The sequence below is a fragment of the Thalia democratica genome, chromosome 2 (assembly GCF_965202585.1).
Source record: "Thalia democratica chromosome 2, ktThaDemo2.hap1.1, whole genome shotgun sequence".
In the NCBI taxonomy this organism is placed as follows: Eukaryota; Metazoa; Chordata; class Thaliacea; order Salpida; family Salpidae; genus Thalia; species Thalia democratica.
Genome location: NC_139166.1, coordinates 48,561,832 through 48,575,427, shown reverse-complemented (window position 1 = coordinate 48,575,427; position 13,596 = coordinate 48,561,832).

Here is a 13,596-nt window from a genome sequence, read left to right as displayed (position 1 = left end):
TGACAATTTAGGCTAAAAAACCTGGAATTTTGAACAAAAATCACTAAAAAAACCTGAATTTTTTAACAATTCTAACATTTTAATTAGTAAAATTTCGATTTGACACAAAAAATATATGATATAAATTGACAAAAATTTGTTATCATCAAAAATTATTTTTGTTAAAAAACACATTTAAAGTAGCTTTACAGTATCTTTTCACTGTCTTTATACTATTTAACACAGTGTCTTACCTTAAACTTACTTTAAACTAAAAATAGACCCAAAAATATGTACTTTAAATATAGTTGCTACTTTACCTTGTAAAATCTGGAATTTTAACAATTTTCACATGTTCAGTAGTAAAATTTTGATTTGACTCAAAAAATCTGTCATATAAATAAAATATTTTTGTCATCATTAATTTTTTTTTATTAAAAAACATATTTAAAGTAGTTTTACAGTATCTTTCCAATGTTTAATACTATTTAACACAGTATCTAACCTTAAACTTAATTTTAAATTAAAAATAGACTCAGTAATATGTAGTTTTAAAAAGCTGGAAGAAATTAGGAAAGCCTGGAAAAAATTTGGAAAAAACATTTGGCAACCCTGTAGTTAGATATTATATATATATATAGTTAAAGGCTTATTTTACTTAAAAATTTCAATTTTGTTATAAGCTCAGGTTAGCTGGATGTAACTTTGGCTAGTTTTTGATCACTTAAGCTGACTTTTTACTTCAAAGAGTGACAACCCTGTTATAAGGAAATTAAATTTAAAAGTTCCATCTACTAACAAGTTATTCATTTTGGCATGTTGTAAGGGTTTTTGATTAGATCAATTTTACACGAAGGGATACTTTTGCACAAAGGGTCATTTTTGCTAGAGAGCTAAAATAATAAAGTAATTAATAAAAAAATATATTCAACCAAGGGTTAGGGGTGACAGTGATAGTAAAATAGAATTATAATAAAAAGTAACAATAAAAATAAGATATTAATAAATAAGTAAATAAAAAACCAACCAAGGGCAGGGGTTAGGGGTAACAGTGACCGTGTATTTTTTTATTATTATTAAGACAAAATAAATAATTATGATAAGAAGAAAACAAAGTTACCGACAATAATGGTTAGGGGTATAGTGATAGTTAAGAAATATACATTGAAAGAGAAAAAAAACATAATAAAAATAGGAAAAAAAAACAAGTATAAGGGTTAGGGGTAACAGTTTTACTAAAAAAATGCAAACTAAAAAATAAAAAAATAAAATTCAATCTGTGCAAAAGTGTCCCTTGGTGCACATTTGACACTTACCAATTTTTAACATCCTAATATTAAAAAATCAATTGTATAACAAACGTTCAAAAAAAAACTTTAAATTATTTTTTTCATATCACAAGCTTCATGTTTATTTTTTTAATCATAAAAAACCAGAAATTTATTTTTTTTTAGAGCTGATATAATTTTTTAACTATTAATAAAATTATATTTAATGTTAAATAATTTACATTTACATCCTTGTTATCATACTTAATTGGTGCTCCTGCATTTAGTTTAATAATTTCATAGCAGTTGATTTTTATTATGGTTTTATAAATTGTGTAAACTGTATTTAAAAAACAGTTTAAAGCAAATTTTATTTTATAAAAATTAACCAATAATTTAAAATGATGAAAGTTAAATATTATCTAATAATAAACTGTTATCAAAAGTAAAAAAATAAATAGATAAACTTAATTAAAGTCATTGTTTCTCTAGTTTTTAGATATCTGTACACAATAAATAGTTAAAGAAAAAGTCCTATGCACACCAGATTGAAAAGTATATGTAATTCTTATAAAAATATAATTTACAATAGTATTTTTAAAAGTTTCAAAAAAGTTCTAAAACAGGGTTGCTAAACATTTAAGCTACTCAGGCTAATTTAAGTGTTTTGAAAATCTCAATTTAACTCAGGATTGCTAGATTTATTTTTTGCAAAATATTCTAGGCTTTATAATTTTCTTAAACCCTAGTTTTTTTGAGTTTGATTCTTTCTTTCCTAAAAATTCTTTTATTATCAGTTCATTTTATTTTTGTACTAGTAGATATTTAAGCTTTAATACAAGGTTGCCACAAACTCAGAATACTAAAGATAACTCATGACAGTTTTAAATTTTTGAAAATCTCAAGATAACTCGGGCTTGTTTGTTTTTTTTTAATTCAGGGTGACTAAAGCATGTTTTTTTTTTCCATAATTACTCAACATAGTTTTAAAATATCTGAAAATATCAGGCAAGTTTTTTTCTGGTTTTTGAATAAGATTTAATTAATTTAGTCGTAATATTTTGAAATGTATACCCAATTTTGTTTAAAAACTTGATTTTTATTGATTTAAAAAAAAGTTAAGAAAAAAAAATCAGGATGACTCAGGACAAGTTAAAATCACTCAAGACAGATTTTTGATTCCTAAGACAGTTTTTTCGATGTAGAAAATGGCAACCCTGTTAACAACAGTAGATTAAATGTGTTTTTTTTTTTCAATTTTCTCATACTCAAAGACCGAATCAGGTGAGCTTGATGTAACTCAGGATAGGGTTTAATCACTCAGGATGGCTGTTTTGTCTATAAAAGTGGAAACCCTATTAAAATTGTGTATAAAAATAACAGTTATAAATTCTTTTAATTTTGAAAGTTAAATGTAAATGATTGTTTCAACAGATTTTTTATTTTAAATTTTCTCTTTTCACCACTTTACTTAAGGAAAATGTTTTTGAACTTTTATAAAGTCAACTTATATAAATTTTTTAAGTGATAAAGCATTTAAAGTCTTTATAAAACAAATAAAATATATAAAGCCATTTCCGATTGATTTAAATACGGTACTTATACTTTTTGTGACTTGCAAAAGTCTTATATAGTAATAAGCGTTAAATTGATTAGTACATTTGGACTGGTTTTGAAACAAATTAAAAATATATACAATTGTGAAATTATTTAAAAACATTTATTATTTTTTGCAGTTTAATTTTGAGATTTTATTTATATTGAAAGTCAAGGTAATTAAAAGGAAAGAAAAAATTAATTTTAATATTTAAAAGCTTCTTTATTTAAAGAAAGAATTATATAAAGTAAGTGATTAATATGATAACTGTATCTAATTACAATAAATTACAAAATACTTTTGTACACAATTTAATCTTATTTTTGTAACTGTTTATAATTAATTTTAATCTCTTTTATACATTTTACTCATTTAAGTTGTTTTTCTTAACGATTAAATAGTTTTGGTTATTTTTAAAGTCTGACTTATACAAATTACTTTTTCTACTATATTTTTTGTTGTATGTCTACTTATTCTTTTAGGTTTTTTGGATTAGTGGTCTAAAGTGAAACTTTTTTTGTTTTATAAATTACAGGGTTGCCACTTAACCTGGAAACTTGGAATTTGACAATTTAGGCTAAAATAATCTGGAAAAACCTGGAATTTGAGAAATTTTGTAAAAAACCTGGAATTTTGATCAAAAAACCTGGAAAAACCTGGAATTTTTAATAATTTTAACATTTTCAGTTGTAAAATTTTGATTTGATACAAAAAATCTATCATATAATTAAAATTTTATGTCATCATTAAGTTTTTTTTTTATTAAAAAACACATTTAAAGTAACTTAACAGTATCTTTTCAATATTTTTATACTAATTAACACAGTTTCTTAAATAGAAATTAACTTAAAACTAAAAATAGACCCAAAAATGTGTAATTTTAAAAACCTGGAAGAAATTTGGAAAACCTGGAAAAAAATTTAAAAAACAATTGGCAACCCTGGAATTAGTAAAAGCTTATTTTTTTAGTAAAATATGTTGTCAAGTGTTTTGTTTAATGAGTCGATTAAGAAATAATTAATATATAAATAGTTGTATGTATTTCTAATTATTTTCAATTTAACTATTAAATAAAAGTATTGATATCATACCTTAAACTTTATGCTTTTTTGTGCTGTTTTGTTTAAATTCAAAGGCTATTTAACAAAAAATTAACTTTATAACTAGATTTATTTTTTAAACTACTACTTATATTATTTAAATACTTTTAGCTTGTTATTTTCCACTTCTTTCTTACATATACGAAATTTATCTTTTATTCCCTCTATATTTATCTGTCTATACAAAAGTGTTTTATATTATCTGGAAAATAAATTTAGTTGACATATATACTATTACAGATTTAAGAGCAAAGTTTAAATTAATTTTAGACATTAATCATGCCAAACATTTAATTTTTTTTTTGATTAATTGAAATTATTTACTAAAATTTATATAAAAAAACATATAAAAATTTAATTTAGAAGTTAAGTAAAATAATATCTTAGTATGGGATTGTTCAATAAAATATTTAAAAAGAAAAAGAAGAAAGACAAAAATAAAAATCAGGTTAAAGTTTTAGAGCCAACAAACTTAAAAGGTAGCGAGAGTAAGTTTTCACAACAATGCTTGGCTGAAAATAAAAGATTTGAAAACAAAAACTTTGCTAACAATGGTATGTACAATAGGTTCGATTCGCAAAACGAGTCTCATTATGTAGAAAAAAGTTGTTATAGTTCACCTCCCCAAAGAGAATATTCTGATTACCATCAGCCTGAAATGTTTAGAAACGGCATGTACAACAGACAAAATGAAAATGCTTGTTGCCATCGTTATGAAGGTAGAGTTGAACAAGGTAGACGAAATTTTGAAATGTCCCGTCCTCGCTGCGTAACAGAAACTAATCAACGAAACTACGATGCAGATGGTTTGTCTTACAGGCATCATTACTTAGGAAGTAGTAACGATTTTCGCCAAGGGTATGACAAAGAAAGAAAGTACTATACAAGTGAAGGCGAACGATTTGAATGTAATAAAACTTCATCTGAGTCTAGAAAAGATTTATCTAGAAAATTGACAGATTTAAATGATTTTTTAGATAGGAGCAGTTCAAAAAAAGAAAACTCTTCAAATACTGCAAGCAATGTTAAAATGCGACCTCACAGACAGCGTCATCAATCAATACCAGAAAGGCGAAGTATGCATTATCATGACTTCAAAGATGTTCGAAATTTTTCGAACAAGTGTTCTGTTGATGACGTAAATAGACCTGCGAATTTTCAACAACACACTTTTAATAATGCAGACTTTCAGTTTCTCAAACCTCCCACTTATGAGGAATCAAAAAGTGATACATTGGATAAAAGCAACCACAGCAAAAAGATAAATATAACAAGAAACTTGTTGCGTGAAGATAAAGTTCAACCTGCAAATATTCCTGTGGAAAGTGCTTTTGAAAATCAGCCTAATAATCAAGCTTTAAGAGGTTTTTCGAACTCTGTTAACAAACAAAGAAGCTTTGGCAAGTTCGTAGGTCAAAAAGTGTTACCTGATATTCAAGAAGTTCATCATAAAGAAAAACCACTTCAGAATGTACAGGAACGATTTTATGTAAATAAAAACAATACAAAAAATAATGTTGCAAACTTGGGTTCTAATGGTGACCAATTTTCAAGAGATCAGTATGGTTTTCAAAACACGTCAAAGTCCATTAGCGGCAAAAATGATAGTCAGCAAGTAATTGAAAAAACAGTGGCAAGTATTAATGAAACTGTTCAAAAAATACTTTCATCAAGCAGTAACTCTGAACCTCAAACGCTTTTAAAAAATAGCAGTATCAGAAGCACTTTAGTAGATTCGAACCTACCAACATTAGGCAACAAGTATGAGCATCTGAAAAATCCTAATAGTTTTTCTCATTTAAATGAAAACCAGAATGTGGTTAAGGTCAGAAAAGAAGAAAACTTAACAGAAGATAAAGACTTTTGTAAAGTAAATTTTGAGCAATTACAGAGTGTGTGCAGAGAACATAATTGGAAAATAAACAAGAAAAAGTTAATAGGAGAAGGCGGATTGGCAAGAGTTTTTACCGGTTAGCTTATTTATTATATTTACATTTTAGTAATATTTTTTCTAGTTTTATATCTTCTTGTATTAAAGATTTTGTTGATCTTGCGGTAAAGTTCATTAATTATTATTGATGGCGCGAAACATCTCAACTCTGTTGATGATGGCCGTAATAACTTCTGGTTGAAACTTATCGAACGAGCGCAGACTATAATCTCACAATAAGCTGACAATGTCTGAGATGTTGGGCTGTGAATTATTTAGCTGTGTCAATTTTTTCAATTTTACCCACAAACGGTCGCTTCCGTACTTTGTAATTAAGCCGCTTGGTTAAGATCACAACAGCGGTTTCTCGCGACTATTCCTGCCTGATGAGTCCTAATTAGGACGAAACCGGCTGTAGGATTGTCTCGGATGCTGTTGTTGTTGATCTTGCGGTAAAGTTTATTAATTATATATATTTGTATAATATAAAAAGAAAATGTATAAGCGACTTAATGTTTGTTGAAAGAAATATTAATGTAAATTATTTTTTTCTGAAAACATTTTTTTTTAATGTCTGCTTTTGGCTTTAGTTTAGAATAGGTGTCAGTAATCTGGGCTCACTAGCCGAATCCAGCTTGCCAAGCAAATATTTTTAACCGCATTTTTATCTTAAAAATAACATCTACAAAATAAACAAACTTAAAAATTTTATAATACGTGTTTTGTAATGTGCTTTTAATTATTTTTTTTTTAAATACTACATTGTTTGTTTGAAACAAAATGCTAATTTGTTGCTGAAACACAAATGTTTTAATGAATACCTTTCTATTTTAATCATATGACACAATATTTAATTAAAAAACTAAACTTGAGTGTAGTTCTATCATTATCAGTTAAGTTTTTGTAATAATATGTTAAAAATGAATACAATGAAACAATATTAAATTGCATTATTTGTCAAAAAAAAAACAACTAATCTTAAAGGAAATAGGAAACTATGTTTATGTATTTTTTACAGGATATAACATTCGTGTTCAAAATCAAAAAGTTGTCATAAAAGTATCAAGGTGTAGACGTGAACAAGTTACAGTTAAAACTGATGGCGGAAATTACCCAGTTCCAGCAGAAATTTACTACCATAATGAAGCAAAGGATGGCAATCAAGGTATTAAAAAACATTTAAGTTATTGTAAATTTTTACTTGTATATACATTTTATGTTTCAAAACGCAAACTTATTTTGTAAACCTTCTTTAAAAAGATTTATTACACAAACTATTGACAAACAATTTGTTAATGAGGTTATATCTCTGAATAAAACACAAAATGATTTAAAGTTTTAAAACTTGAGTAGTTATAAAATAAAACTACTGTTTTTCATAACTTATAATAATAAATTTGTTGCAGAAATTATTAAGAAAATGATAGACTTTTAGTATCATTCAAAGGAGCTTTAAGTAGAAAATTTTACTTGTTTAAATCCTCCCCGCTTAATTTATAAAGTTTTACTTATGTAAATTTATTACCTTATAGAAGAAAACTAGATTTCCTTTCTTTTCTTTTTGGTTTTATTTAATCAATAAAAGTTTTAAGTTTTAATTTAATTTTCTTAGAATGTATGTGACATAATTTTTATTAGATGTTTTAAGTTTATTTTATTTTGTAGTAAATGTTTACAGGGTTGCCACTTTACCTGGAAACCTAGAAAACCCTGGAATTTGACAATTTAGGCTAAAATAACCTGGAAAACCTGGAATTTGAGAAATTTTGAAAAAAAAACTGGAAATACCCGGAATTTCGATCAAAAAACCTGGAAAATTTAATAATTTTAACATTTTCAATAGTAAAATTTTGGTTTGACACAAAAAATCTATCATATAATTAAGATTTTTTGCCATCATCAAAAATTGTTTTTATTAAAAATTACATTTAAAGTAACTTTACAGTATCTTTTCAATATTTTTATACTATTTAACACAGTTTCTCTTATAGAAATTAACTTAAAACTAAAAATAGACCCAAAAATGTGTAATTTTAAAAACCTGGAAAAAATTTGAAAAAACGAGTGGCAACCCTGTGTTTAGGAATGTTACTGAAGTCTACTTTATTGTGTTATTATAAGAACAGTTTAATTGAGTTTTTAAATGTACAGTACATTTAATCTTAAACATTAAACCCTTTTTTTCTAAACATCTTGATCACAAATGTTATAACGGCTTCAAACTGTATCTAAAATTAAAAAGGAAAGTAGGTTACAAATTTTAGTTTACTGTACTAAATAACAATGACTATTTTTAGTCTTAAAAAAAACATTTAGATATAAATTTAGTTTAAGTATTTTACATTAAAATTACACTATAAAGGCAGCTTGCAATAAAAAAATTACTAAAATTTAAGTTTTTTTCTACTATTTGTGCTAACTTTATTTGTAATTAAATGATTTTTTTTTAATTTCAAATTTTTTGACAGGCGTCATTCAATTGTATGATTGGTTTGAAATCGAAAAGAATCTACACAATGATAAAAACAAACTGGTTGTCATTGTACTCGAATTGTTTGATGATTGTGTTGATCTGTTCACTTATATAGAAGATATCATAGAAAAAAGGGTTCAAAATTTCACGGAAGGAGAAGTTAGACATATTTTCAAACAGGTTAAAAAATTCGAATATTTCTGCTAAATATTACATTTTTATTTAAAAAATACATGTAGTTTTATTAGACTTTACTGTTATTGAGCCGATTTTCGACAACTACACCGACTATCTATTAGTCTTCTCCCTTTTCAAAAGCTACGCAAATTAAATTAGTACAAAATAAATCAAGTTCATACTAAACTATAAAGTATGAAAAGTACATTACTTTTTACGTTTTGAGGGCCTTAATTTATTTATAGCATGCTAAGAACTGTTAGTTTGTGTGATAATTAGCTTCTCTAATAGAAAAAGACATGGTAAATATGTTTTTTTTAATAAATTTTCTGTGTACATTAAAATAATTTCTACTAGAAGCATTTATCAAAGGTTGTGCTCACATTATGTACAGGTACACACAGTAAAGACCACCGATTTACAAAATAATAAAGGGTTTTGCATCTGTATAAAAATAATACTACTAATAATGCATTTTTTTTAAGAATAGTAATTCATGCTCTATGTGATATAACTTAAAAGTTACAGAACATCCATTTGAAAAAGCAAAACAAAGTACTGTTTCATTTATTTTAAGCAAGGAATACAAAAGTTTAGTATTTTTTTCTTAGAGAATAAATTATATAAATAAATTTTATGTTTACAATTTTTTTCAGGTAGCTCTTACTGTAGCTAAATGTCATCAGAAAGGAGTTTGTCATTGCGATATTAAAGTAGAAAATATATTAATTAACAGAAAAACTTTAAAAGTTAAACTGATTGACTTTGGATCTGCACTAAGCTCAAGGGTTAGTAGTGTTTATTTAAATATTTTTATAAAGCAAACTAAAAAAAATTCATGACTGGTTAAATTAAATTAAATGCTAGAATTTTAATAATTCCGTCCTAAAAATGACTTTGTATATCTAGCCCGCCGATTAAAAATTTGCTTACGTAAAAACTACAGTATAATGTTAGGTAAACCACTAACTATTACTCAAATTGTTTTTGTAGTGTCATTTAGCATATACTACTTTAAAATTTTAATGTTATGTAAATCCTGCCGGATTGAATTTTTTTAATAACCCTTTTATCGGTAGATCACAACTTAAAACAAACAATAACCTATGAAAAAAATCATTCAAAAATTTTTAAAACTGTGCATAGTTAATCTAAAGACAAAACTATTTTACTTAATAAACTGCTTACCATATCGAAATAATAAAAAGATCTACTAACATATTTCGATTTAAAATCGAAATCTAATGTATTTAAACTTGTTTAAGCTAATGAAAAAATAAACACATAGCATATTGCTTAAAATTTTTGTAAATTAAGAACATCCACGTAATTTCAAAGTACTGCAGGTTTTAACTCGTTAGTTGAATAAAAAAGTTGATTTATAAAAAATAAGCATAAATATATGCATATTTTTTAGGATGTGTATTTTAATTTTTTTATGTATTACCTGAAACTTTTATTGACAGTTATATTAAAATATGTATCTTAATGACATAACTTTTTTAGATTATGTAAATTTCTTAATTGTTAATAATTTGCAAACTGATTTAAGTTTTTAAAGCTAAAACTTTCTGTATTTTGTTTAAAAAATTATTCTCAGCCAACTAGTATGTACAATGTGCGTAGTACCGTTTTGAAACTTAAAGTAATAAGATACCGTTTTTAGTCTGAAATACTAAAACTAAAGATTGCATACAAGTACATAATGCAAATTTTCTCTTCATATCAACATACTAGTATAAAACGCTGTTGTCTAAGTACTTCAAAAAATCATCGCAGGAAGGGCCGACCGATAGATGCTTAGGAACTACTGTTTGTTACCCTCCTGAATTTTTCCGCGATGGAATGGTGCTACCGACACAGTTGGATATTTGGACGCTCGGACTCATGCTGTACCTGCTCATTGCCAAACAGCACTGTTTTGGTGAAGCTGACACGCAAAGTGGTAATTTCCATGTTGACATGAGACCGGTAGAAAACGAAGTGTCTCAGAAATGCGCAAGTCTGCTGTGCAGAATTTTAGATCCTAATCCAAAAACAAGATGCACCATGGAACAAATCTTAAACGATCCTTGGTTTAGATGTTGAAAGCTAATAAGGTGTTCGAAACCTTTTCTTCCTTCAAAATTACTTTTAGAGATTCTATTAAAACTTTCAACAACAAAAATTATTGGTAAAAATGCTATTTTTAAAAGATGCAAATATTTATTATACGTAATAACAAGTGAAACATAACCAACGAAAATGCAAATTGTTTATTATAAGTCTATTACATCTAAACAAGGCTAGTACAGTTTTACTGCTTGAAGTTTATACCTCATTCTATTTAGTTCGAAGCCTTTTGTTTTCTTGTTCAGTTATATGAATAAAATTCGTTGAATATTTTTTCTCTTTTTAACTTAGTAGTAAAATAATATATATTACTAAATAACTCTAAACTTAAAAAAAATCGGTTTTCAGTTTGAGCAAAATATAGGCAGTGATCAACATCGCCTTTTTCTTTTTCGATATTTAGGTTTTAAAAAAAGTATTTATAAAAGTTGTATAGTAAAAGCTCAAAGCAGGGTAGAAAGCTTTGTATAAATCTTCGTGTAAAAATGTAAAATCATCAATATATAAAGCTACGGTATTGAAAAGCTGACAAATTTTTGTTCATAATGTTTACTAAACCGGGTTTATCAATATTTAAAGGTGTTAAATAGACAACTTATTTTGTTAATTAAATTTTAAGTTTCAAAATTTAGTGTGAAAGAAAATAAAGTGAAATGTAAAAAAAATAAAATTTGTTCTTATAAACAATTTTTAACAATCAATTTTAAATATCAAAAAAAAGAAGACTAGTTTTAAAAATTTACTATTTAATATATAAGTTAAAACACTTAATAATTTTGAAGTTTATATATACATAGTCATGTATGTTTTCAAAAGACTTTGACTAATAGTTTTATTAACCAAGTAAGTTTAATCTTTTGTTACTACTGATACATTAATTTGTATGTATTGATACAATAAAAGAATATTTAAAGAAGCTGTTCTATTTGCTGAGATATATATCAATCATATCATTCAAGTTATGCATAAGTTTATTCTTACCTAAAACTATATATGTCAGGTAATTTCTTCTTAAATTGCATACCATTCTCTCTTTTATTTTAAATTTTTAAGTAAACGAACATTCTCTTTCAATCCTATTGTAAAAATGCAACTGCTCGTACAAAACTTAGGTTATACAAATTATTTTACACAGCTTGATTTAAATACCTTATATGTTGTTTTTAAATTAAACAATTAAGCTATTTTAATAAATTTATTTGATCATACAAAATAGTTCTGCTAAAACGGGATGAAAAAAAAAAAAATTACCAAAATGTGCATTTTCTGTTATTATATACTTTGGACATAAGACGTTTTTTTATATATTCATATAATATATTTGATTTCTTTTGCGATTTATGCTAGATTTTAGAAAAATCGAAAATATTATATATAGTATTTATAACACAATAGGCCTGTCTACAATTAAGGCATTTTTTGCTATTTAAAAACTAGAATTTGAATAGAATCAAAAAAACTATTTTCAAATAAGTTTGTTAAAAATTAAAAACTGTTCTGTTAAACATAGTTTGTCAATGTTTTAATGTCTAGGCGATATATAAATAGAGTAAGTGTTTAGTATTAAATGACCTACTAAGTTACTTAGAACTGCACACGTATAAGTTTAAATAAACAATGATGAAAAATTATATACGGTAGAATGCTAAAGATTATTCTCTAACTAACTAATCAATCCGTAAATTTTAGTTTGAATTACAATAGGTATCTGTTAAATAAATGCTGAATCCTATAAACACTATAACATCAAAAAAAATCAACTGTATTTTAAGTTATGAGGACCAGATAGGCATACTTTAATAAACATATTTTAGGATTTTACTTTTAGTATTCAACTATAAAATAACCTAAAGAAAGTTCTAGAAAAATAGTAAATAATCTATTTTTAACTACTTGCTAAGTTTTACTAGTTGCTACTTTTTTGTTTAAGACCATAAAAATACGAAAAAAAAACACATTTTTCAACACTCATACATAAAATTCAAAAACTGAATATATGAAATACTGGCTAAAACTGATCAAAACGAGCGTAGAGAGTAAAATCTCACATTAAGCTGACAATGTCTAAGACGTTGAGCTGTGAATATTTGCCTGCGTCAATTTTTCGGACTTTACCCACAAACAGATGCTTCAGTACTTCGTACTTATGCCCGCTTGGTTAGATCACAACAGCGGTTTCACGCGACTATTCCTGCCTGATGAGTCCTAATAAGGACGAAACCGGTCGTAGGATTGTCTCGGATGCTGTTGTTGTAGATCGTGCGGTGAAGTTCATTGTTTATATTCGATGGCATAAAACATCTCAACTTGTTGACGATGGCCGAAATAAATACTGGTTTTAAACAAATAGATGCTACAGTTTAAAGCTTCCTTTAAAGTCTAGTTATATTTTTTGAAGAGTAAAAAAACATAAATCTATTTTAGACATGATAAGATTTGTAGAAAAAAATGTAGATTAAAGAAGCGCTTTTTAGCCCATAAGTATTTTTTAAAGGCCATACTAATAATTATTTGCTGATGATACATGCAAAGTGTAAAACTTTGAGTTATTCATTAACAAATTGAATTTTTAAATACATTTACAGTGTACTGTACATACGTTCTACATTATACTTTAATACTAAAGCGAAGTTTCTAAAATAAAAATTGTAGACAATAAGAAAAAACAATAAATACTTTAGGAGTTTTTTTTATTCATTTTATTTGTTGAAAATATATTTTTTCTAAAAACTAATCATGTTTCCGTTCGATTGTCTGAAAAAATAAAAAAATAGTTTAAACTTCTTAGTATTAATCTAAACTCATTGTTTTCTAACTAACCAATCCGTAAATTTTAGTTTGAATTACAATAGGTATCTGTTAAATAAATGCTGAATCCTATAAACACTATAACATCAAAAAAAATCAACTGTATTTTAAGTTATGAGGACCAGATAGGCATACTTTAATAAACGTATTTT